Below are 26,829 nucleotides of genomic sequence, written 5' to 3'. Positions count from 1 at the left end.
TTGACTGCCCGAGTGGCTGCTCAATGCCTTTTGAGGTTATTTTCGTCTCAATTCTCTTGTTCACATGGGTAAGATAGTTGCCAAACATGTTAATGCTGATCTGTTTAAAGCTCTTTAAGAAATACCACTTCATATTTCAAGGAGGATTTCGAGAAAATGAGCAACTTAGAGTTTGCATGCTATGAATCTTTGCACTTCATCCAAGAGGAGGGTCATAGTAGGAAAAGAAGCCACAATACTTTGATGTCCAGTAGGACGAAGTTGAAGGAAAATTAATGATGTGTTACATAATTCACATTACTCCATCCAAAATATTCTGCTTGGGACCCGAGTAAGAAGTTTCAAATTATGTGGTTAAGCCTTATAGTAAATATGTTTCTGACTGGGCTAAAGTTACTTTTGTGGAGGAAGACTAGACTAAGCTTTCTCCAGATGTTATATCTGCTAGAACTGGACAAGGGTTCTTTTCCCAACCCTTGTATTATCGCATTTTAATTATCCTGAAATAAGGACTTTAAATTGGTCCAAAGAACTATGAATTCCTGGCCTTCTCAACAGGTCAACTTCGTGGAAGTCCTGTTTGGATGTTTGCTTCTAATGATTCCCTGAAGGGCGAGAATATAAGAAAGTGGATGGGCCACTTTGAAGAAATTCGCTAGAATGGACCAGCTGTTCAGCTCCTCCAGACAAATAGTAGAAATCCTACCACAGTATGTGGAAGAGGTTCCAGATATTGAAGTCACAACTGATGGCACTAAATACATATTTTCTGATGGTATGGGGAAGATACTTAGAGATTTGCCAAATAATTGCTCACCGAATTGGATGAGCCCATACTAAACCCCCTTCAACTTTTCAAATAAGGCATGGTAGTAGTAGCTACAAAGGAATTGTTGTCGTCGACCATGATTCCTTTCATAATATTTCTCTACGGCCTAGCATGAAGAAATTCGAATCTAAGAGCATAATGTTTAACATTACATGTTGGAGCAAAGCCCAGCCATGCTATATGAATCGTGAAATTATCTTTCTCCTTTCTACTTTAGGAATAAGAGATGAGATATTTCTGTTGATGCAACAAGATGCCATGCATGAATTAGCTAAAATGTTGACGACTAGACAAGCTGCTCCCTCTGTTATGGAGAAAATTGGTAGTGCCGAAACGAAGACAACATCCAAAATGTTACTGCGAGGTTATGAACCAAGTTTAGAGCATTACCTGTTGATGATTCTTAAGGCCCATCAAGATAATATCCGACTGGCATAAGAACTAGATGTAAGAACTAGATGTAATATTCATGTTCCGGAAGGCCGTGTACTTATTGGTTGTTTAGACAAAACAGGCGAATTAAAATATGATCAAGTCTACATAAGAATTTAAAAAATAGCAAAGAGCATAAGGATAATGGTCAGCCGTATTTTTCTAAAGATAACGGGAAAGAGAAAACAAGTATTGTTGTTGGAGAAGTTGCAATATGAAAGAAATCCTTGTCTCCATCCCGGTGACAGCAGAGTACTTGAAGTTGTATATCACAATGATGTATGCTAAGAACCTGGTTGATTTTGTTGTGTTCCCTCAACGAGGAGAAAGGTAATGTAATATGTTATATTGAAACTGAAAGGCGACCATCTAGAGTTCATATTGTCAGCTTCATAATGTCAATTTCATGTTTGTTTTAGCTCATGTATGCACCAAGCATATGCGCTACAATTTCTAGGCGTGCAATTTATTCAAGGTTCTCAGATGACCGGTTTCATGCATGCACGGAGGATGCAAAGTTTACCTGGTCAGAGCACTAGATTTTACACCAAACCAATCTTTTGGGAAGTGTTCAACCATTTGAGCTTGTGGTGCCACGACCCCGATGCGACATACGCGCTACTGCCCTAGCTGTAGGTTGAGTCCAACACAGTTGCAGGCTCTATGATGATGGTGTTGGCCAATGGCTATGGTTGGAGTGCGCCCGTGCTTCACCATCATTGGCAACATTATTAGAAGGACGATCTCCTTCCACAACATTCCTCGACTTCACGTCTCTAAGGGCCACAGAAGCGGAGGCAACTCGCGCTGCCATGCGGGTTGCTCCCTTGTATTAGCTCTTTGGGTGGCAACTCAGGTGCCCATATCTGACAAGAGAACGTTGTCCCACTAGGGTTAGATCAAGAGGCACACTTTGCCTCCCTCACAAGTCCTAGTGTCGTGCCTCATTTTCTACCTGGAGCTTCTAAAGGTTAGACCCCTAGAGGAGATGTGGAGAGCGTGCAGTATGAAAATAGAGGAAATGACTATTTTTGGCAAGAGTTTACATTCAAAGGGTGAGAATTGCAGTGTCCCTTTGAAGAGTAAGATGGATTCCCCTATTGATGTTAGCAAACCTTGCCCTCTCTAACTGTGGAGAGCAAATAGTGATGGTGACATACCTTGCGCACCAAAGGAGATGGGGGGATGTGGTGGTTTTGTCTTGGATCTCAAATGCATGTTTCGGAGAAAATGCATGTTAAGTTAGAAGAGAGAGCTGATAAAGTTGTGAGGAGTTAAATATTTGCAGAAGCAACATTTAGTAGAAGTGATCAGTGCCCCTGCTTTGATCATTCGGGCAAGGTAAGAACTGACGTAAAGATGGTACCGAAGGCTGCAAATAGGAAGGACTAAAGTGATAACTACCTATTTGTCCAGTACCCACTTGTCTCCATGATGATGACCTAATTCACTTTCAGATCCATTGGGAAAAGGGTGAGCCTATTGTTGTTTATGATGTTCTTCAATCAACCTATGGTTTAAGTTGGGCGCCGATGGTTATGTGGCAGACATTGCATGAAAGAGACCAGGGCAAGGCAGAAGATGAGAAGTTGGTTGTGAGGGTAATGCATTGCCTTGATTGGTGCGAGGTGTCGAACTCTATTCCACATTTCTATTGAATGTCATAGTTGTCAATTTCTTTGATTTATTTTTGGCAGTAAGCAGTGATTGCCGTGACAATGTCCGTTGAGCAGTGCATCATTTTCCATGCAAACTAGCCGAGCGGAAAGCAGCAACTTATTTGCGCCACCATGGACCAAACAAACCTGGAGACGTGGCAATACCAGAAAAGGTGTCATGCGGTCTTGAGGTTTTGCGGGCATAGCTGGCAGTAATAGTTGTTTATCCAGCCACACTGTTGAAGATGATCATTGCACCAAAGGTGAGTCTGGTGCAGAAGCTACACGAAGATATTGAGCTTTCCAGGTGCTCATGTGTCCCAGAAGATGGACTTTAAATTTGTTTTGATCAATCCCTTGAACTGCATGTTGTAGACGAATTTGGTTGAGTGATTCTCGAAGCTCTCAAAATTACACTTGATAGTGTCGATGGTGTCGTCATTGAGATTTATGGAAGAGGCTTGGATGGTTGCGTACACGCAATCTTTGTTGGTCGTCGTGTACCCGCCACAACAAAGGTTGATGCATACTTGGCTAACAGATACGGATACACCAGCCCACATCACAAGTAGACTCACTTAATTACTCCCCCTCCCGGTCTAATCAAACATGAACTAACTTTGGTGACCAGACCACTAACCAGTCACCACCACTATCCAACACCTCATGAACATGTGGGCGTACTACTTCGAAGCAGCGAAGGTGTTGGCGACAATGGCAGTACATGACACTAGAACTATCGCCCAACCAGCCCGGGTCATTGAAGAGTGAGGTGCAACAAGTTGCTAGCCAACTTGGGTGGCATTGCCACATTTGACATGGGGGCAAAGGCTTATGGGAGATTTGGCAAGAAAGGAACAAGTGCACATTCAGGGGCAAGATTGCTAAAATGAGATTGTCGCCGTCATCAGACGAGCAATGGAGTTATGGCGACTAGCTGTAGCAAAAATGCATTGAGCCCCCTTTGAGGGATCCAACGTGAGAGATACTCTTAGTTTTCGCCAGCATATAGGGGCAAGAAAGGAACAAGTGCACATTCAGGGGATCCAACGTGAGAGATACTTTTAGTTTTCACCAGCATATAGGGGCAAGAAAGGAACAAGTGCACATTCAGGGGCCTTTTATTAGTTGTTTTCTTTCAATTAATCCTTGAGCTTCGGATCGCCACTAGGGATGGCAGTTTTGCCCATGGGTATGGGTACCCGCGGGTACCCTACCCGAAAACAGTGGGCATGGGTAAGAGTTTGAGAGATTTTTTACCCATGGGTAATGGGTATCCATACCCGCAAAATATATGGGTAGGGCATGGGTATGAAAATACACCCATGGGTAACCCAATGGATACCCACATATAGTTAACAAATGAAAATAACTCCTATGACATGTGGGGTCAACATCCAACTCCTATGGCCCAACCCTAAATCCCGTACTCCCTAAACTGGCTATAGCTCATAGGCCCATACCTAAACTGGCTATAGCTCATAGGCCCATAGGTAAATGCTCGGCACTCCTCCTACGTCGTACGCGCCTCCTCAAAACGATAAAATCTCGGCTTATCCTCACCACCAGACTCCTATTAATCTCTCGATCCCCGATTCCCACCATCGGCTCCCATTGCACTGGGTTTCCACCAGCTATTGCTCATACTCGCTTGATTCCTCCAAGAGGCTTCCCGCCGAAGGAGGCCGCATCAGTGCTATGCTGCTTGCCCGTCATCACTTGAATTTTAAACTTATCTATCTACCTTTAAAAAAATTAAATGCCATAGATGGTACCCATTGGATACCCATTGGGTATAGGATACCCGTTGGGTATGGGCATGGGTATAAATATATACCCATGGGTATTGAAGTGGGTGGGTATAGAAGGTTTCTATGGGTATGGGTTTGGGAAGAAGGTCATACCCACCCATACCCTACCCATTGCCATCCCTCGCCACCATGTTATCTCCCGCTGCTTCCTGCTAAACATCAATCAAAGCCAACAATTTGTTGGATCTTTAAAAGAACTATACTTGGGACGTCTAACCCATATCACTAACTCTAGAATCTAGCTCCGATCCCTATCCGCAAACGATGTAGAATTATGGCGGATCTACAAAGCTAGAGAGAAACGCTAAGATCATACCTTCAAGGCAAAGGTTGCGGATGTCGGTGAATAAGGCGGCACTACTAGTGTATAGCCTAGGTCAGCTCGCCGATGTCGCGGTGACAGAGGACATACTCAAGACGAAGCAAGATGTGAAGGGATCTCGTCACAAAGTGGGGACAACACAATAAAGCATGGTGTTCCAGGTAGGGTTGCGGCCACCGACATTGTATGTGGCAACACATAGCCGTGAGCGTGGATCACCAGAAAGCAAGACGATGGAGTAGACCAGCTCGAGGACCATCAAGTTGTCGCTAATGTTTTTCCTTCAAAAGAAGTGTCATGGAGCAGGTCCTTATTTAAGTGGTTATATTGCAAAAGAAAACCTACAACTGAGGGCCTAGGTCATGCTAGATACCTACATGGGCAGTCAAATGGTCAACGGTTTGTATGTCAACAAAATACGCATGATATGAGTGGCGGTGACCATAGGTGGGCCCTTCGAGTGTCTTTGATGACTGTAAATGGAGGTTTCCAGTGTACATTGACCAAAGTGCGGCCTTGAGACATGTTTGAGTATCGTAGATGCATTTTACTCAATGGAGATATAGCAACACATATTGTACCATGAGTGGCAGGTATGTGCCGGCCATGCGGAAGAACGGGCTGTGTTGCTTGGTGTTCGTGTTGTAAAGCTTGGTTGCCAAGATTAGTTTAAAGGTCCAATGATGACAATGTGTGCTGGATGCACTTCTCCCAAACCCCCGGAATCCCCTCCAAACTCATGTTGTCTTGTTCATCTCCAGCAAAGGACAACACTAAACAACCACACACCTCCAGCAGAGAGACCACAACCAGGTGCTACTCAAGTGTACCTCCCTCGCAATAATGATACTCATTGATTGTTGCAATCTTTGATTAATCCAGGGACATCTCCTAGCGCTATTCCTTCCACGCTCCCGCACTCTAAAATGGCTCATTGGTCGGGCTATGTGTTCTTCACAAAATTGAGTCAAGAAGAGATCAGGAGAGTCACTAGAGTTGTGTTGAAGAAGGATGGGAGCAATGAAGGACAGGAGGGGCAACACGGGGATGTACCATGTGATGGATAAGTCTGTGTACTAGGGTTTTTGTGGGGCTGCAGCACATGGTCCTTGTGGCAGTTAGGAGCATAAAAATCCTGGACCATAAAGGACTGGCTGTTAGGATAGAGTTCTGTTCTTGACAATCAAGGACAATTAGTTAGCATGTTAGACTAGCATCTTAGTGGCATCTTAGCAGCCTATAAATATGTATCCCCAACCCCTCAGGTTGGCATGGCATTGTGTGAGAAATAAACCAACAAAAATTGTCCCAACTCTCCTAGTGTCATCCACAACTATCAATGCTCAGGTTGAAAGGTCTAACAAGTGATATCAGAGCCTTGTTAACCTGTACCCTGAGCATTTCCTGTGAGCAGCCCAAGTCGGTAGCAGCAGCTGCTCCGTCTGCCTCTGGTTACCTTCCTCCCCCCGGACTGTCGAGCGGCAGCTCGTCTTCATCAGCCTCCTCTTCATGCAACAGCCCCCCTACAGCGAGCCATGTCTGCAGGTCGCTCTCAGCACACTGGCTACCTCGACGATGCGGCGCCGGCAGGAGGCCGAGCGCGCCGTGGCAGAGGAGCGTGAGCGAGCGGCTGTAGCAGCAGCTACGGCGGCGGCAAGGGTGTCGAGGCTGGCTGCAGCGGAGCTGGCAGCAGCCAGAGCGGAGGTAGAAGCAGCCAGGGCGGAGGTAGAAGCAGCAACAGAAGCAGAAGCAGCCCGTGAGGCTACGGCGGATGCAAAGGCACTCCGCGGCAGCCCAGGCAGCTCCAGGAGCTCCGCGCCTGCGGACAACGGCGTGGAGCTGGCAGCAGCCAGAGCGGAGGTAGAAGCAGCCAGGGCAGAGGTAGAAGCAGCAGCAGAAGCAGAATCAGCCCGTGAGGCTACGGCGGATGCAAAGGCACTCCGCGGCAGCCCAAGCAGCTCCAGCAACTCCGCGCCTGCGGACAACGGCGCCCACGCAGATCGCGCCAAAGTGGCGCAGGAGCGGACGGCGCAGTGGGCAGCCGAGCACGCCCGCGCTCCAGGTGGAGGCACTGCAACGACCAGGACCGCGGCCTCTACAAGGTCCGGACTGTGGTCAGGGATGTTGGTTCCAGTGTTGCGTGGCCTACCCTCACTAAAACCAACTACGTCGAGTGGGCCGGGATCATGAAGGTCAGGCTCCAGGTGCGGCGCATGTGGGAGGCAGTCCAGGACAGCAATGTCGACCACCTAGAGGATCGACGGGCGCTGGACGCCCTCATCGCCGCAGTCCCGCCCGAGATGCAGTTCTCGCTTTCCAACAAGCGGACTGCCAAGGAGGCTTGGGACGCCATCGCCGCAGCACGCATCGGCAGCAATCGTGCTTGCAAGTCCACCCTGCAGGCACTTCGTAAGGAGTGGGAGAACCTGGGCTTCAAGCCAGGTGAGGACGTTGATGACTTTGCTCTCTGTCTCAACACTCTGCTGCAGAAGATGGTGAAGTTTGGTGATGCCACCTACACCGAGGAGAGAGCTGTCGAGAAGCTTTTTCGGTGCATTCCCGAGAAGTACAAGCAGATGGCTCGCTCGATCGAGTCGTTGCTGGACCTCTCCACGATGACGATCGAGGAGGCGATAGGCCGTCTCAAGGTCGTCGACACCGACGAGCCACAACCCCCCTCGGGGCCCATCACCACCGGCGGGAAGCTGCTCCTAACTCGGGAGCAGTGGGATCCCAGCCTTAGTGACAGGAAGAAGGGGGAGCCTTCCTCCTCGACGGGCGGCCGCAAGCGTAGCAAGCAGCGTAAGGCGTGAAGAGGCCCCCTGGGCAGGGCACAAGGACGTGCCGAAGGTGACGCCCACGAAGGCGCCAAGGACGGCGCCGCTGGCAAGCCCAAGCCGGCACAAGACAACAGTTGCCACAACTGTGGCCGGTTTGGCCATTGGGCCAATGAGTGTCGGCAACCACGACAAAGCCAGCCTCACGTCGCACAGGCGAAGGAGGAGGAGACGGCTCTGTTCATGGCGCATGCAAGCATTGAGCTACCCTCGGCGACTCCAGTCGCAAAGGCTTTCATCCACCTCGATGAGCCAAAAGCACACGCTCTTCTCGGCGATGGCTCCAGGAAGGACAAGACTACCGGGTGGTTCCTCGACACCGGCGCCACCCACCACATGACCGGTCGAAGGGAATTCTTCGCCGAGCTCGACTCCGATGCGCGAGGCTCCGTCAAGTTCGGGGATGCCTCCGCTGTGGAGATAAAGGGCGTCGGCTCCGTCATATTCACCACCAAGACGGGAGAGCGCCGGCTGCTCATCGGTGTCTACTACATCCCCGCGCTAAGGAACTCCATCATCAGCTTGGGACAGCTGGATGAGAACAGCTCACGCGTTCTGATTGAGCATGGGGTCCTACGCATCTGGGATCGCCAGCGTCGCCTTCTCGCCAAGGTTCCCAGAGGTGAAAATCAACTCTACGTCCTTGATGTGCAGGTGGCACAACCAGTCTGTCTCGCTGTCCGTCGGGACGACGAGGCGTGGCAGTGGCATGAGCGCTTTGGGCACCTTCACTTTGAGGCCCTGAAGCGTCTAAGTGCCAAGGAGATGGTGCGAGGCCTGCCATGCCTCGACCATGTGGAGCAGTTCTGCGACATCTGCGTGCTGACGAAGCAGAGACGACTCCCCTTTCCCCAACAGGCGAGTTTTCAGGCCAAGGAGAAGCTGGAGCTCGTGCACGGAGACCTGTGCGGCCCGGTGACGCCAGCCACACCAGGAGGTCAACGCTACTTCCTGCTGCTCGTCGATGATCTCTCCCGCTACATGTGGGTGATGATCCTCGACAGTAAGGGAGAAGCGGCGGACGCCATGAGGCGCGCGCAGGTTGGTGTGGAGGCGGAGAGCGGCTGCAAAGTGTGCGTGTTGCGCACTGACAACGGCGGCGAGTTCATGGCGGCTGAATTCGCGTCGTACTGCGCCGATGAGGGCATCCAGCGCCACTACTCCGCGCCATACAACCCGCAGCAAAATGGCGTCGTCGAGCGACGCAACCAGATGGTTGTGGGGATGGCTCGGGCTCTCCTCAAGCAGAGAGGGATGTCGGCTGTCTTCTGGGGAGAGGCGGTGCTAACGGCCGTCTACATCCTCAGCCGCTCACCTACTAAGGCACTCGACGGCAGGACTCCGTACGAGGCCTGGCATGGGCGGAAGCCGGTGGTCTCTCATTTGCGGGTCTTTGGCTGCCTTGCGTTCGCCAAGGAGCTCGGCCACATCGGCAAGCTCGACGATAGGAGCACTCCGGGAGTCTTCATCGGCTACGCGGAGGGCTCAAAGGCCTACCGCATCCTCAACCCAAAGACACAACGTGTGCGCACAGCGCGAGACATCGTGTTCAACGAAGGGCGAGGGTGGCAATGGGACAAGGCGGTGGACGACGGCTCGACGTCAATGTATGACGACTTCATTGTCGAGTACGCCCACTTCAAGGAAGCTGGGGGAGCAAGCAGCTCCTCTTCGTCGGGCATGTCTACCCCGGCCCCCAAAACTACATCGACTCCGGCGCCTGCTACGCCGACGACACCGCAACCGGCAACGCCACATACTCCAGCCCCGGCGGTCACCACTCCGGGCTCGTCTTCATCAGCACCAGCTCACGCAGAGCACAACCCGATGAACTTCGCTTCCCCGCTCACTCACGACGAGGAGCGTATCGACGCGTGGCATGACGGCGAACCGTTGCGGTACCGTACGATGGATAATCTGCTCGGCGACCAGCTGGTGCCGGGACTGGTGTCACGTGATCTGGAGGCGCAGCTACAGCTCGCGTGTGAAGACGGTGAACCACGGTCCTTTGCAGAGGCCGAGAGAGACGCGGCATGGCGCGCCGCGATGCAGTTGGAGATGGATGCGGTCGAGCAAAACTGCACCTGGGAGCTCGCTGATCTCCCTCGTGGTCACCGCGCAATCACCCTTAAGTGGGTGTTCAAGCTGAAGAGGGATGGAGCCGGCGCCATCATCAAGCACAAGGCTCGCTTGGTGGCCCGAGGCTTCTTGCAGCAGGAAGGAGTCGACTTCGACGACGCTTTCGCTCCCGTGGCACAGATGGAGTCCGTGCGACTTCTCCTTGCGTTGGCTGCCCAGGAGGGCTGGCGTGTCCATCACATGGATGTCAAGTCGGCATTCCTCAACGGCGACTTGAAGGAGGAAGTCTACGTGCATCAGCCACCGGGATTTGTGATCCCCGGCCAGGAGGGCAAGGTACTCCGCCTGCGCAAGGCTCTCTATGGTCTACGGCAGGCACCTAGGGCATGGAACGCCAAGCTGGACTCCACGCTGAAGAAGATGGGCTTCGAGCAAAGCCCGCATGAGGCGGCCGTCTACCGACGGGGCAGTGGAGGAAATGCCCTGCTGGTGGGCATCTATGTTGACAACTTGGTGATCACCGGCACTAAAGATGCAGAGGTGGCGGCGTTCAAGGAAGACATGAAGGCCACCTTCCAGATGAGTGATCTGGGGCTCCTCTCCTTCTATCTTGGGATTGAGGTGCACCAGGATCACTGATCGCGCTTCGACAGTCCGCCTACGCCAAGCGCATCGTTGAGCTAGCTGGGCTCACCGACTGCCACCCAGCTCTCACTCTGATGGAGGAGAGGCTGAAACTGAGCCGTGACAGCAAGACGGAGGAAGTGGATGCTACGCAGTACCGACGCCTTGTGGGGAGCCTCCGCTACGTCGCCCACACACAGCCAGACTTGGCATTCTCCGTCGGCTATGTCAGTCGGTTCATGGAGCGACCGACGATGGAACACCAGCAGGCAGTGAAGAGGATCGTCCGCTACGTAGCAGGGACCCTCGACCACGGCCTCCACTACCCTAGGTGTCCGGGGGCGGCACACTTCGTCGGGTACAGCGACAGTGACCATGCCGGCGACATCGACACCAGCAAGAGCACGAGCGGGATCCTCTTCTTCCTCGGCAAGTGTCTCGTGAGCTGGCAATCAGTCAAGCAGCAGGTGGTGGCCCTGTCCAGCTGTGAGGCTGAGTACATAGCGGCCTCCACCGCCTGCACTCAGGCGCTCTGGCTCGCTCAACTGCTTGGTGATCTTCTCGTTCAAGACACCAGAACGGTGCAGCTCCTGGTGGACAGCAAGTCCGCCCTGGCTCTGGCAAAGAACCCCGTTTTTCACGAACGGAGCAAGCACATCCGACTGAGGTATCACTTCATCCGCAGCTGCTTGGAAGAAGGGAGCATCAAGGCGAGCTACATCAACACCACGGACCAGCTCGCAGACCTGCTCACCAAGCCCCTTGGGAGGATCAAGTTCCACGAGCTTTGCTCTAGGATCGGGATGATTCAACTCTCCCACAAGACGACGTACAAGACTTAGGGGGAGAATGATGGATAAGTCTGTGTATTAGGGTATTTGTGGGGCTGCAGCACATGGTCCTTGTGGCAGTTAGGAGGATAAAATCCTGGACCATAAAGGACTGGCTGTTAGGATAGAGTTCTGTTCTTGACCATCAAGGACAGTCAGTTAGCATCTTAGACTAGCATCTTAGACTGGCATCTTAGCAGCATCTTAGCATATGCTTGGCTGGCTAGCAGCCTATAAATATGTATCCCCAACCCCTCAGGTTGGCATGGCATTGTGTGAGAAATAAACCAACGAAAATTGTCCCAACTCTCCTAGTGTCATCCACAACTATCAATGCTCATGCTGAAAGGTCTAACACCATGAGCTACAGGAGAGAGGTAGTTATGCGGGCTTCACAACTTGAACACTGCATTACAGGGCCCTTTCTTCAGCAAGGCCGACCTCCTAGATATCGCTCCAGACCCCGATGGGCATGAGTAGGGGTCATGCTCGGCATCAAGATGTGTGCGCGGGGATTTTCGAGAAAAGAGCGAGGAGTCCCACAACGTCTACAATGACGGAGATTTCGATGTTCTACAACGTCTCCAATGACAGAGATTTCGATGCTCTGGTAAAATTTCTTCTTTGCCAGGTCTTCACAATCTTTTGTGCAGATGACATTGTTGATTTTTTCAGGGATTTTTGTAGGAAATAGGTGTTTGAGTTGAATCACTCAAACTCCACTATTTTTTGAGATATGCTTAACACGCTCTCAAACACACAAATAACCTACAAGAAGTACATACATCCAGGATCATCTTGCTTGTGCTTCTCTTGCCCATCAGCATGCTACTAAGACTCCAATGGACCTCAATGTCCACCTTCGAGCTTCTGATGGTGAGCCACTTTATGATCAGATTAGCTATTGCCATCATGTTGGGAGTCTTGCCTATCTAGCTTTCACTCATTCCATATCTCCTATATATAGTTCACATCCGGAGTCATGTCTCGTTTCCCACTCGGGTTTAACAGCTGCCTCCTTCGGTTTCTTTAGACACTCCAGTTCGTTACAGCTTCAGGCATATTCGTAAGCTACTTGGGCAGTGGTCCTTTACATCAACAATCGATTTCTGCTTATTGTGTTTTTCTTGCTGGTTCTGATTGCCTAGAAGATTAAGAAACAAGTTGCGGCTTGTCGCTCAAGTGCAGAGGTTGAGTTGTGAGCTATGGCTCTTTTGACAATATAGATGACTTGGCCATGGTAGTTGCTTGAGGATTTTGGTGTTTTGGTCAGTACACCAAAATCTTTTGTCAGGTAGTGCAAGTGCTGTCAGTATTGCGTGTGACCTTGTGAAGCATGAGCTCACCAAGCATATTGGTGTCGATGCTTCCTCCATGCGGTCCCATGTGCAAAATCAAGTGATTGTTGTACAGTATGTGCCTAGCAAGCTACACTTAGTGATTGTTTGGATATCACTATAGGACGGCCTTGTTTTTTCGGCCGGTAGAGGTGCCGACGGTGGTCTTTCGAGCTCATGTGGTTGTTGGGAATCGACGCACAAGTGCAAGCAGCTGGATGTATTCTTGCCGCCGTATACGTACATACATGCACAAGCCGACTGCTTAATTGATTCCGGTGAGATGCACGCATGGAAAACGCGTAACACAGACCAAAAGCTGAACACATAGAACGACTAAGTTATGTGTGATGAATGTATCGAACAAGGTTGAGTACATACTTGGGTTCTATGTGTGGTTCTATGTGTACATGCCACTTTTGTATCCTTCGCATCTGAATGAAATAAAACAGCGAGTTTCCGCTGGGCACAATTCCCAATTCAGATTGATGTTATAAATGTGTAGTACATTAAGTAACTTGTTGCTTGATGGCCCATACTACCATGTCACATTACACACATTTTGTAGCACTACTGTTTGACTGGACATTGATGTCAATGATATTTTTATTATTTTATTAAAACCCACTTATTGGATTTCCTCAAGTAGCTCTTACCATTTGATACCCAAAAAGGTCGCATATAAAGCTATGTAAATGAGCCTAACAGCACGAATCACTAATGCTTGATGATTTGTTTTGTCTTGGGCTTTTGGGCGTTTCGTGACAACAAAGTTAGCCTTCAAATGGAATGGAGAAAATAGGCAGCTCCACAAGAAAAGACCTTGAAATCACCAACACTGATGCAATTAAGATAATCCTTGTTCCAGTTTGGCCCTTATGCCCATTTCTGGGCTCTCCCCCTATGTGCATTTCTAGGCTCAAGTTCCTTGACCTGGTGAGGGATATACAAGGATCCGTTAAGAGTTCCTAGCAAAAAGTAAAAGGAGGAACTTCCTTTGCCGAATGCAGACCAATTGAACATGCACAAGCAGTGGAGTTATTATCCTCTTGGGTTTGGCTATGGACAATGCATTCATACAATGTTAATTTTCAGCAATCCATGGGAGTAGCTTAGTAGCCATAAGTATATCGCATTCATATAACTATATGCTTAATTTGTGTTGAGATGAAGCTGCATTTGTCTAACTATGCTTAATTCGTGTTGAGATGAAGCCACCAGTATGTCTTACTTTTTTGCAAACCGCGTATAGTTAATAACATTTAGTTAGCTTAGTAATAGCCGCGGCTTGCTACAGGGAAGTAATAAATTTTTGCTAGGGTTTGTCATACGTGTATAACTAAATAATTTCCTACAGTGTATGATCCTTAGTAGTTTCATTATTTATTGCCTTCCATATCAATTAATGATGGAGATGGATGCAAATTAGTACATGGTTCATTATTGGTATTTACTTATGAGCATACCACACACATGTGATGACGACGTTAGCTGATATTCTAATTATAGAAGCAAAGCCCGCTAATTTTACCACTTTGGCTGATAGTAATAGTTCCAAGTTATAGCGCCTTTTGGTTATTTGAAGTTTGTTCCAATTGCGCTTTTTGGCTTTGACCTTGGGAAGGACTTTCTCTTCAAATTCGGTCAATTCACTGAGAACTATAAGCTGAAGGTGGTATGCGTATGGCACTTTGTACAACCTGTTAGTGCTATTGTAAAAGTTCATATTTAGTATAGAAACTTCACAACAGCATGCGTAATCAAACTCATCCTGATCTTGAGATTTTATGAGGCGCTTTCCATCAGCAATATAGACCAGAAAAGTTTGGAATTTAACGTGTTACAGTATTTTCCGTTCAAATTTAAGTTGATGCCAAACCATTATGTGTGCAAGAAAGGTCTACCTAGTATAAATGAAGAGAATTTGATTCACATATAAATCTGTCAACAAGTAAAATATTTTGGTTCTGAATATACATAATTAATTAATTATTAAGGTGAAGATAACTCAAGAGTAAGCAAGCTTTTATGGAATCCACTTATGAAATCATGGGTTGCTGGGACATAGAGCTTATGCGCTGGTTAAAATTGATGAAAGAAATTTGCTGAGTTTATTGCTAACCTTCCTTCTAGTTTGCATGTTCCATCAGCTTCATCCATGCTTCCTTCCGGTTTGCATGTTCCCGCAGAATTATGCAAGTTTGCATTTTAGCTCTAATGATTTCCTGGAATTGGTACTCTCCACCATTATTTCTACAATCGATGCTTCTTTTAGTTGATAGGTTTTAAAGAAGTCACTAGAGGTGTGGAACCTCCAATTCATGTCCATGTGCTCCCAAGCTACATAGAAACCAATCCAGTCCTGAACTAGAAACAGCTGGCTTCATCCACCACTGGTTCTGAATAATGTCAAGCACTATGAAAGATCTCCCTGCCAGAGCGTCCTAGTTCCTAACAAGTACCAGATAGGAAGATACTCCGTTGCAAGCCTAAAACATCTTGAATGCTTTTCACAACACGCTCAAAGAACGCAATGAACTGCTGGATCGAGAACTTCAACGAAGTGTGGACTTTTACCAGCTACATATGGCTGACGACCAAGCTTTTCTATAGGAATTTGAACATTGTGTGCAACGAGTAGTTTCTTACAAGGTTTCAAATTTCTTGTTATGTTGTGTGCAACAAGTAGATTCTTAAAAGGTTTCTTATTCTTGAACACCTCACTAATGTGTTTTGCCAAAAGGATGACAGACAAACACAAATAATTTGGGGAGTTCCGTTGGAGAGTGTCTCCGTGATGAAAATAATCTACTTCCACCGATGGCTTCCCAAGATTAACCTATTGGTGGCGCACTGCTGCCCATTTGCTACTCCATTTGTCATTGTGCTGTCATAGGGTACCATCTGATATGACAATGTGTAGCCATCAACTAAAACAGAACTCCATTGTAATCTTAAATAGGGTGATTTTTTTTTCCAAGTTACACCTCTTTGCAATGGCATTGGGCTTACTTGATCTAGCTTACTCCAGTGCTTGTGTTAGCCAGCCAATTCTAGCAGAACTCAATGATGGACCTGCTCTAGATCTAGCATTTGTGTCTACAATCAACAGTTTACACGCTATTACTATGAACTAAAGCTCAAGCTCGCAGTGAGAGGTTACTAGTTGATTCCATAAGGCGTCCTGGAGCACAAATCATACTTAGAGAACACAGCAGTAGACATGAAATGCCTGCAGATAAACAAGTCGCGTCTACAAACTACATAATCGCACAAAAAACATCAAGGGCTCCAATCTAATCTTACCGTGTGATGCTGCTTGTCGATGCAGTTGACCCCATCCTAGTACTGCGTCTCCATGTACTCTTCCCCGTTTGCAACCCCTCCATCCAGCACCAGCTTCTGTGCATGACAACGCAACACGCTTACATCGATGGGTTCAGCAGTATGACGTCAGAAATTCGACCTCCCGGCAAAGAGAGAAAAGGGCGTCAACCTGGGGCTTGGCCTCGAGATCGCGGAGCCTGTTGAGCTCCGGCGAGCCGCCACCCGCTGCAACCACGGCACAGCCCGCGCCACCGTCCGACGGGTCGCTGCGCGGCGGCTTGGCCAGGCGTATCGGGGCGACGCTGTCGAAGTACCCGCATGCCTGGACCTCCACCCGCGCCGCCTCCTCCGCGGGCAACTAGTATAGGGTGATTCTATCCTCTCCTGTTGGCTCGCTCGGTGCTCACCTGAGTCTCTGATTCCGGGCTCGGCGGCGGCGGCGGCGGCGGTAGTAACTCGGTAGGGCACAATTTTTTTTAACTCGGCAGGGCACGATTGGGCAAGCGATATGCCGTGAACACGATAGTCGTTTCCTGATGGTGAAAGCGGTAATCTGTGTTTCTATAATCTGGGCAAAAACAACAAATTTAACCTGTGAACGAAACAATATCACAAAATGAACCATTGACGAAAAAATTCATCCGGCTGACTTTTTGGGTAGCGCCCAACAGTTAAGCATCATACTATACTGTGCACCTGACACGCGTGGCCATCGCCGCACTTTTTTTTTAATGAATCGTTTGAACGAAACAATATCACAAAATGAACCATTGACGAAAAAATTCATCCGGCTGACTTTTTGGGTAGCGCCCAACAGTTAAGCATCATACTATACTGTGCACCTGACACGCGTGGCCATCGCCGCACTTTTTTTTTAATGAATCGTTGGCGAATTTTTTTCACCCGACTGCCTTTTTGTATAGTGCCCGACAACTATGCGCCATACTGCACTGTGCAGCATCTGACTGACAGGCGTTGCACGCTGACTTAGCATTTTCAGGTAGCCCAAGGTGCGGCGATGGTCAGAATAGTGATTTTTGCCTATAATCCGTCCACACATAACTCTCTTCGATTCCATTTGCTTCGAAGCTCCATCTAGACATGAACAGAGACTAGTTTGGAGCACCTACAGCCGGGCGCCTCAAATTTATCTTAAATATCCGGACGGACTGCCCGGTCACGAAACTCGACCCCGACAGGCGCCTCAAATGGGCGTCAAATGCCTGGGCTGTCCGACGCCCCTCATATCCAGCCCAAATATAGAGCGGATATGGATCGGCCCGGGCGTGACCCGGTGCGTCCGCCATGTCAATCCGGTCCACCCCGACCCCACACCGTCCCCACAAATATCTCCAATCCGTAAACCCTACCTCGCTCCGATTTCGCTCCGTCTCTTCTTCTCCTCCTCCGATTTCTCCGATTCGATCCACTCTGGCGCCCATGCCGAGCTCTGACAGCCGCTCCGACTCCGACCCCGATACCGACGATGAGCTGACCCTCCACATTGCCCTCGAGAGGTCCAAGGTGGACACGGGGCAGTTTCGGATCTACCGCCTCGCCTCTCCCCGCCGGCGCAGCGAGGACACCGGCGCAGGCACCTCCCCGCCCACGTGCAGCTTTGCGAGGAGTCGTTTGTTGCTCCACGCGAGGCAGCGGTGGGTGCTAGTGCCTGCACCGCCCGCACGGATAGGCACTCAGGAATCGGAGGCGCGCGCCGCTTGCCGCGAGAGGCATCGGGCAAGGGAAACAAAGGCGGCAGAGCGGTCCGTGCGCCACCGACACGGGTTGTCGGCGGAGCCCTATGAGGACGAGTGGTTCCTCGCTTGGGTGTACCGTCGGTCGCTTGCAACGGCGGAGACGGATGCTCAGCAGCTCCTTCGGAAGAACGCCAAGGAGCTCCAGCTTCCATTGAGCAGTCAGAGCGCGAGGCGGTGGAGGTAGCGGTGGAGGCAACTCAAGTGGCGAAGCTCAAACGACAGAAAGACAGGGCCGTCCGACGGCTCAAAGGGCTGGTCGTCCTCTCCTCCTCCGACGGTGACGACCACAACGCCTCGTCCGATGACTCAGACGATCCTCCACCCGCCACCGATGCCTACAGCAGTGTCATTGACCGAAAGGAGGGCCGGCGAGGAAGTCGTGAAGATCCATCTTCTTCGCCTCAATGTCAAGTTCTTGGATGTAGTTTGAATTTGTCTGCCATATTATGTGCATTATGTGAACTTTGGCTATCTTTCAAACATCTGGTTTGTGATCTTTTGGTGAACGGATTGTGCATTTGTATGTCCGCTCATAATACACGTATTTTTTTTATCAATGTTGCATGGTTTAGTATGGATATAGGGGGGGTCAGATATGAGATACGTGGACGTGCACGACGACATTCGAGGACTGACCTGTCAGTGCCCGCGGATGCGCCCGAACGCTCCCACGAGTGTTTGAGGGGCCGAATTTTACCATGTTCGGCCGTAGATGCTCTAATAACACATAAATCACCATTCGGTAGCTAAGTCTTTGTTTTGGTTAAGTTGTGCATGACCAATATGTTCTTCTCGAACTCTCATAAGACATACCATATTGTAATTTAGAGAATCTTGTTGTCAGTGCCTAGCATTCTAAACTTTGTATCAAGCCCCTAATATGAAATCATGGCCTAGAAAAGGTGTCCACACTCAGTATGACAGTATCTCATACTCGCCGAGATAAATAGGGCCTTCTCACGGAGTCACGGTGGAGGTTGCATGGCCCTCGTTTTTTGCATCGCAGTATAGCGACGCCCCCCTCTTTGGCACCGGCGGCGTGGAAAGATGGGCGGTGGAGTTCGTCGTGGACTGGAAGAGAAGATGTGGGCAATTAGAAACCAGAGGCCGAGAGAAGAAAAGCGATGTACCCATGTAGCGAACGAACAAAACGACAAAGCGTGATGGAACTTTGGTAAGTGCCAAACACATGCAATTTACAGTGTGATGTGCGGGTTTACCAAGGAAACCAACACCCGGGTTAGGTAGGGCTCTCCCTTTTTTAGAGAGGATGAAGAATGTAAAGACATAACAAATTTATCCATGGACGGGCAGTAATACAAAAGAGAATCAATTAAAGGCATACCAATAATTACTCAGTTTCACATTTACACTGACAACTTCAGCTTTGAAATCTATGATTCACGGTTTTCGTGCCAAAGATGATGGCGTCAAGGTCTTAAATCCCAAAGTACCTCTCTAATTCCATAAAAAATTCAAAGAAATGTTATAAGGTTGTAGTTAGCAATTTTTCGTACGTGGATTGTTTCATTAATAATGTCACAATCCATTAGGTTTTTCTTTCTTATGATTCCATTGCCCATGATTTCCGATGAAATTGTTGGTCCACTCTAATCTACCATGAAAAATCTTATGTATTTGTGTGCAGAGTTGAACATCCATGCAATCATTCTATCACCAAGTTTTTCTTCCCTTGCAAAAAATAAATTCAGTTTTTCCTGAAAAAAATATCATTTTTTTTGCAAACCCGCTTATGAAAGACATTTTCATTTTGAATTTAGACAAGCTTCAAAAAAAAATGGACGGAGCGGATTATAGGATCAACGATTACCTCTTTGGCCATAAAAAGAACGACTATCGCGTTCACGGCATGTAGCTTGCCCAATTGTGCCCTACCCAGTTAAGAAAAAATTGTGCCCTACCGCCCAAACAGGGCGCCGCCGCCAGCGCAAAACCAGCCTTCTCCGCCCAGGTGACCACCGAGCGAGCCAAAAGGAGAGGAGAGAATATAAGGTTGGTTGTAATGGGAGTATCATAGGTAGAATCATGCATACCAACGCAATTTTGATGAGGTGGCAAAGAATTAAATGAAGAAAGAGAGCCTTGATTATAATATGATGATACCGTATCATATTAAATGATGTGCTATTTTGAGTCATGCATGACAATAAATGTAGTCCTATATGATACCAATATATGATACCATGCAATACGGATGTAGTATCATACACTAGTATCATATGCATGATACTAGTATATGATACTTCCCATTACAGATAAACATGCATGGCAGGGACGCGACCGGCACGGAGCGAACTGCACTTGCCGCCCGAGGAGGCGGTGCGGGTGGAGGCCAGGCGCGCAGTGCGGGTACTTCGACAACGTCGACCCGAGACGCCCGGCCAAGCCGCCGCGCAGCAACCCGTCGGACAGTAGGGCGGGCTATGCCGTGGTGGCTGCTGGAGGCGACTCATCGGAGCTTCACAAGCCCGACGACCTCGAGGCCAAGCCCCAGGTTGATGCCCTTTTCTCTCTTCTTATGTTGTTGGGATTACCGATGTTTTATTGTTGAATCATCGATCTAAGCGTGCTACATTGTCGGGTATAGAAGTTGGTGCTGGACGGGGAAGAGTACGTGGAGATGCAGCACTATGATGGGATCAACTGCATCGACAAGCAGCATCACATAGTAAGATTAGATTAGAGCCCTTGATGTTTTATGCGATTATGTAGTTTGTAGATTCAACATGTTTATCTGCAGGCATTTCATGTCTACAGCTCTGTTCTTTGAGTATGATTTTGTGCTCCAATATGCCTTATGGAATCAATTAGTAACCTCTCAGTGGATCTTGAGTTTTAGTTCATAGTAATGGCGTGTAAACTGTTGATTGTATACACGAATGCTAGATCTAGAGCAGGTCCATCATTGAGTTATGCTAGAATTGGTTGGCTAACATAAGCACTGGAGTAAGTTAGACCAAACAAGCCCAATGCCATCGCAAAATTAACAGGTGTAACTTGGAAAACAAAATTCACCCAATGTAAGATTACAATTGAGTTATGTTTAGTTGATGGCTACACATTGACATATCAGATGGTACCCTATGGCAGTGCAATGAGCCAATGACAAATGGAGTAGCAAATGAGCAACAGTGCACTACAATACAAATGACAAATGAGCAGCAATGCACCACCAATAGGCTAATCTGGGGAAGGCATCGGCAGAAGTAGATCATTTTCATCACCGAGGCACTCTCCAACAAAACTCACCAAGCTTTTTGTGTTTGTGTGTCATTGTTTTTGCAGAACATGTTAATAAGGTGTGCAAGAGTAAGAAACCTGGTCAGTATCTATTTGTTGCACACAACATTACGAGAGATTTGAAACCTTGTAAGAACCTACTCATTGCAAACAATATTAAAATTCATAAAGAAAAACTTGGTCATAACTCATCAGCCATATGTAACTGGTAGAAGTCCGCAGTAAAGTCACAAGTGGTGTGAAAAGCATTCAAGATGTTTTAGGCTAGCAGTTGAGTATCTTCCTATTCGGTATTTGTTAGGAACTTGGATATTTTTTCTAGATGTTATCTCTGCTAGAACTGGATGAGGTTCTTTTCTCGACCCTAGAAAAGTGGTTTGTATTATCTCATTTTATCCATCCTGAAAGAAGGATTTTCCCTTGGTCCAAAGAAGTATGAATTCCTGGCCTTCTCAGCAAGTCAACTTCGTGGAAGTTCTGTTTACTTGGTTGATTCTAATGATTCCGTGAAGGCCGAGGATATAAGAAAGTGGATGGGCCACTTTGAAGAAATTCGTTCAATATCTTAGTGTGTGGCTAGAGCGGGCCAGCTGTTCAGCTCCTCTAGAAAAATAATTGAAATCCTACCATGGGTTATGGAAGAGATTCCAGATATTGACGTCACCACTGATGGCACTAAATACATATTTTCTGATGGTAATGGGAAGATGTCCGAGAGATTTGCCAAAGAAATGGCTCACTATTCAGCTTTTCAAACGAGGTATGGTGGCTACAAAGGAGTTATTTCTGTCGACCCTGATTCCTTTCGTAATCTTTCTCTACGGCCTAGCATGATGAAATTCGAATCTAAGAATACAATGTTTAACACTACAAGTTGGAGCAAAGCCCAACCATGCTATATGAATTGCAAAATTATCTCTCCTTTCGACTTTTGGAATAAAAGATGAGATATTTGAGTTAATGCAGCAAGATGACATGCATGAATTAGCTGAAATGCTGACGAACAGATAAGTTGGTCTCTCTGTTCTAGGGAAAATTGATAGTGCTAAAACAAAGACGACATCGAAAATGTTACTGCAAGGTTATGAACCAAGTTTAGAGCCTTACATGTTGATGATTCTTAAGGCCCATCAAGATAATAGGCTGACTGGCATAAGAACTAGATGTAAGATTCATGTTCCGAAAGGCCATGTTCTTATTGGTTGTTTGGACGAAACAGGCGAATTAAAATATGGTCAAGTGTACATCAGAATTACAAAAAAACAGCAAAGAGCAGAAGGATAATGGTTGGCCGTACTTTTCTAAAGATAATGGGGAAATATAAAACAACAATTGTTGTTTGAAAAGTTGCAATATAAAAACAATCCTTGTCTCCATCCTAGTGACATCAGAGTACTTGAAATTGTATATGACCATGGAGCCGAGAACCTGGTTGATTGTTTTGTCTTCCCTCAAAGAAGATAAAGGTAATTGTCGTAATGTTATACTGAAACTAAAAGGCGACCATCTAGATTTCATATTGTCAGCTTCGTTTCCATGTTAGATTGATATCCGGCCATGTTACATATATAAGCCTAATAGATGGATGTTGCCAATTCTTGCTTTGTTCTTAAATTAATCTTTGCCGTTTAATAGGCATTGTCCATATCTTTCCTACTTATAAAGGTTGGAGTTGGTGGTGAGTTCACTTCTGAGACTGACAACCTTCACCAATAAAATAAAAGAACCCTTACCCACATGTGAGACTAGCAACCTTTCAAGAGATATAAATAAACAAATGCACTTATACTGTCATGTGGGACCTAAAATAAATTAACAAGTTCGCTACTACTTTTATGTGAGACCAACACTTGAAGAATGCACAAATAACAAGATGCAAAAATGTGACTCCAACTTAAAATTATGCTTAAGCCATGAGCTTAATCCTCATATTTTAGTTTCGTAGCACCGCACGAGCATTGTGATAGTATACTTTAATCTTTGATAGTCAAGCCTCATCCAAATGAATGCTCCTGAGGCGATTTGGACGAGGATCTCTATTTTATCACTTGGGATGAGAAACTGATTCTAGAGAAGGTTGATACAGTTATGGACCACACTGCCGCAAGGCCACGCATAATGGATTATGTTGTTACACTTGAGGTATATTTGTGACTGTTTATTCATTTTAATTTCTCTTCCTAGGTTTTTGCTGCTAATTTTTACTGAAGATTGTTTTATTTGACTAATATCATTTTTTATACTCTCAAATATAATCGAAATATCAGTTTTTACAACTGTAGCATTTCAATAATATTTGTTATCTCGAAGCCTTTTTCAATGATTATATTTGAGAGTATAAAAAATGATATCAATGCTTTACCGAAAAAGGCTTTACTGAGAAAATGCTTTAGGTGTTAAGTGCACACACTTAATGAAATATGTGATATAGCAACATGACCAGAGAGAACTGGCTACGAGTGTCAAACTCAGCCAAGATGGCAGAACAGCCAACACAAAACTTAGAATGCTTTGAACGAAATATATGATCACAATGCACAATTAATAACTTTCTTGGCTGGGCCAAAGGCTTGGCCAGGCTGATCATGGGAGAGTCTTAGTTTGGTCATGGGTTGAGTGTGGTTCGTCTTTTTATTGCTGTCGTGTGTCGGTTTATAGCTGGGGGGGGGGGGGGGGGGGGCTGGCTGTGTGTTTGTACCGTATCTACATTTCTTCTTAATGCAATTATATGCAACTCTCCTTCGTTTGAGATTTTTTTTTTCATTAATTTTGTTTAGAAATGTGGGTACTTATTTCAGAAAAAAAGACATTTATGCCATCCTCTAAGGGCGTTCGGTTAATCCCTTCTCCAAGGGGATTTGAGAGGTCTGAAGGGGATTGGGAGGATTTTGACTTGCAGGGGATTTAATCCCTCACTATCCCCTTCAAACCCAACACAACCAAACAATGCCTAAAGAAAACAGCTATGCATGATTGAGTTTTAAAGTGGTCTTAGCTTTAAAACGCTCTTCAGCATATGTCTCTAACATTGGTAGGGTCACAACAATTTACTAGTTAGCTCCCATAAGCAGTTCAGAGCTATCTTTTCGACAAGCAAATGTATTTTCCTCGCCTGGCACGTTTATACCTAAAATCATACCAAAACATCTGATGAACTACAGTCTATTCAGAAGTACTTTGTCGATTACATGATAACGACTCGCTCGATGCAATCTCAACTGCTCACTCGATCCACGCAGACCGTCATCCAATGAAAGTTCAGAGCCCTGACTGCCTCCAGCTAGCTGCTTTGTATTTGATGGCAGTTGACTTCGCCAAGTCAGGAGCTCCAGCTAAAATTCTCCAGTCACTGTGACCAGGGAAGTACCCCGATTTCATGGAACGGTGGGACAAACCAATGTATATCTCCAATGGAGCTCTCGGCAAGATCTACCGAGCAGCTCCGAGTCGTATGTAGAGCTCTCCTGCTCTCTTGTCCTTGGCTCAACCGAACCTCGCATTCGATCGGGACGTGGAGGTCCCTGGCTTCGAGGAATTCCTGGAATCCATAGAGTGCTACAACCTGTACGCGGAGAAGCTCATTGGACAAGAATCCACAGAGGGCCCCCAGTCCTGAGTGACTGCAGCGTCCGGCCGACCAAGTAAGTGGGAGTTGGCAAGAAGATGTAATAAGTGGTAACCGCACTTGTGCCACTGGCAAGCTGTGTGATGATTGCACCGCTGCTATGTATAGTACTACCTCCGTCCGGGTTTATTAGGCCCTCAACTTAGTGTCGAATACTCGAATTGGTGGGTGCCTTGGCTGGTAGCCTGGTAATGGGCCTTCGCTGGTATTGCGTTAGTAGCCTGGTAGCATGCATGGCAAAGCGATGCTCCGTGAACGCATGAATTGGCTCGGGCTGGTAATGGGCCTTGGCTGGTGAAGCAGGATAAAAAGGAGTAGCTTTCTGAACAAGCACAACTTGGTCTTCTTCCTCGGTCGCGTCATGACCAAACGAGTGCATCATTCCTCTTTGCCGCCGCTGCCTACCCCTAATTTTGTGCTCCTCCCGTGCTAAACCATATCATATTTAGTGAGATTTGCATCATGTATCCACATAATCGTGATAAGGGAGATATGTTCCTAACACTATATGGTTGGGTTCTGTCAACACCATAGAGGGGAAAATCAAAACAGAGAGATAGGGGAAGGGGACGTGTAAGGTTGGATGAAGTACTCTGCCTGGCAGGACAACAAACATTACTCTTTTTTAACCATTTTATTTTTATATTTCTCTACTATTGAATGGGAAATACTTTGGATCAGCTGACTGATTCTGCACGAATAATCATTCGCCTCCCAAGCTCGCGACGTGCTAGCCGCCACAATCTCAGCATAACAGGGGCATAATAGGATAACGATCACAAGTAGAGCATTTTGGAGGCCGAGCTCCATGGAGGCCTTAACTTTGAAAAGTTCAAAATTCTGAACTTTTCAATTTCAAAAAATTATGAAAAGATATACAAGTATACAACGATCTAATGAATATGTGTGTCAAATCTTATGATGAAATATCTTGAATTGCAAGCTACAATTTTTTTATGAACTTCGAGGATGAACAATACATATGCTGAAAAACGATTTTTTTGTGTAGTTCTCATTTTAAAGTATTTCATCATGATAATTTGCACATATGTACAGTCTTTGGTTATGTGTGTTTTTTCAAACTTAAAAGTACGAGTATTAATTCTTCAAAAATTAAAGCCTTTGTGTGGACCTCGGCCTTCATTTGGCATTTTCGCTAGGATCGATGAGAGGCCCAGCATCACAAAACCAGCCTTCGCCGCCCACCGGAACTGGAGACTCCAGGCGACCACCGAGCGAGCCAACAAGAGAGGAGAGAAGCCAAGCCGCCGCCATGGCAACAATGTGGCCGGCGCGGAACGAACCACACTTGCCGCCGGAGGAGGCGGCGCGGGTACTTCGATAGCGTTACCCCGAGATGCCCGGTCAAGCCGCTGTGCAGCGACCCGTCCGACGGTGGCGTGGGCTGTGCCGAGGTGGCCGCTGGAGGCGACTCGCTGGAGCTTCGCAGGCTCTGCGACCTCGAGGCCAAGCCCCAGGTTGACGCCTTCTTCTCTTTTTTCCCGGAGTTTGAATTTCTGATGTTTGATTGACTGTTGAACCGATCGATGTGTAAGCGTGTTGCGTTCTCGTGCACTGGAAAGGAGGGGATGCGACGAGGAGGAGTACATGGAGACGCAGTGCTATGATGGGATAAACACATCATCGACAAGCAGAATCACACAATAAGCTTAGATTAGAGCCCTTGATGTTTTGTGCGATTATAGTTTTTTCTGCTCCAGGACGCTTGATGGAACCAATTAGTAACTTCTCACTGTGTGCAAGAATAAGTAACCTGGTCAAAATCTACTTGTTGCACACAACATCACGAGAAATTTGAAACCTTGTCAGAACTACTTGTTGCACAAAATATGAAAAGTCCCATAGAAAATCTTGGTCAGCCATATGTAGCTGGTAAAAGTCCGCACTCCGTTGAAGTTCATTGCGTCCGCTTACTGTGGTATGAAAAGCACTCAAGATGTTTTAGGCTAGCAGTATCTTCCTATCTGATACTTTCTTTGTTCTAAATTACTCGTCGCTGAAATGGATGTATCTAGAACTAAAATACATCTAGATACATCCATACGTGCGACAAGTAATTCGGAACAGAGAGAGTACTTG

General features: G+C 47.2%; 4 pseudogenes; 3 read left to right on the top strand and 1 right to left on the bottom strand.

Annotated features, from left to right (window-relative positions):
- Positions 1 to 64: 64 nt before the first annotated feature.
- Positions 65 to 7,242, top strand: LOC123079261 (probable RNA-dependent RNA polymerase 2; annotated as a pseudogene).
- Positions 7,243 to 15,961: 8,719 nt separating this feature from the next.
- Positions 15,962 to 16,945, bottom strand: LOC123079250 (uncharacterized; annotated as a pseudogene).
- A 3,184-nt stretch (positions 16,946 to 20,129) lies between these two features.
- Positions 20,130 to 20,634, top strand: LOC123079244 (uncharacterized; annotated as a pseudogene).
- A 78-nt stretch (positions 20,635 to 20,712) lies between these two features.
- Positions 20,713 to 23,312, top strand: LOC123079237 (probable RNA-dependent RNA polymerase 2; annotated as a pseudogene).
- The last annotated feature ends 3,517 nt before the right edge of the window (positions 23,313 to 26,829 follow it).

Source organism: Triticum aestivum, chromosome 1B, assembly GCF_018294505.1.
Source record: "Triticum aestivum cultivar Chinese Spring chromosome 1B, IWGSC CS RefSeq v2.1, whole genome shotgun sequence".
Lineage (NCBI taxonomy): Eukaryota > Viridiplantae > Streptophyta > Magnoliopsida > Poales > Poaceae > Triticum > Triticum aestivum.
The sequence above is the reverse complement of the archived record's forward strand: the minus strand, read 5'-3'. Positions and strand labels throughout refer to the sequence as shown.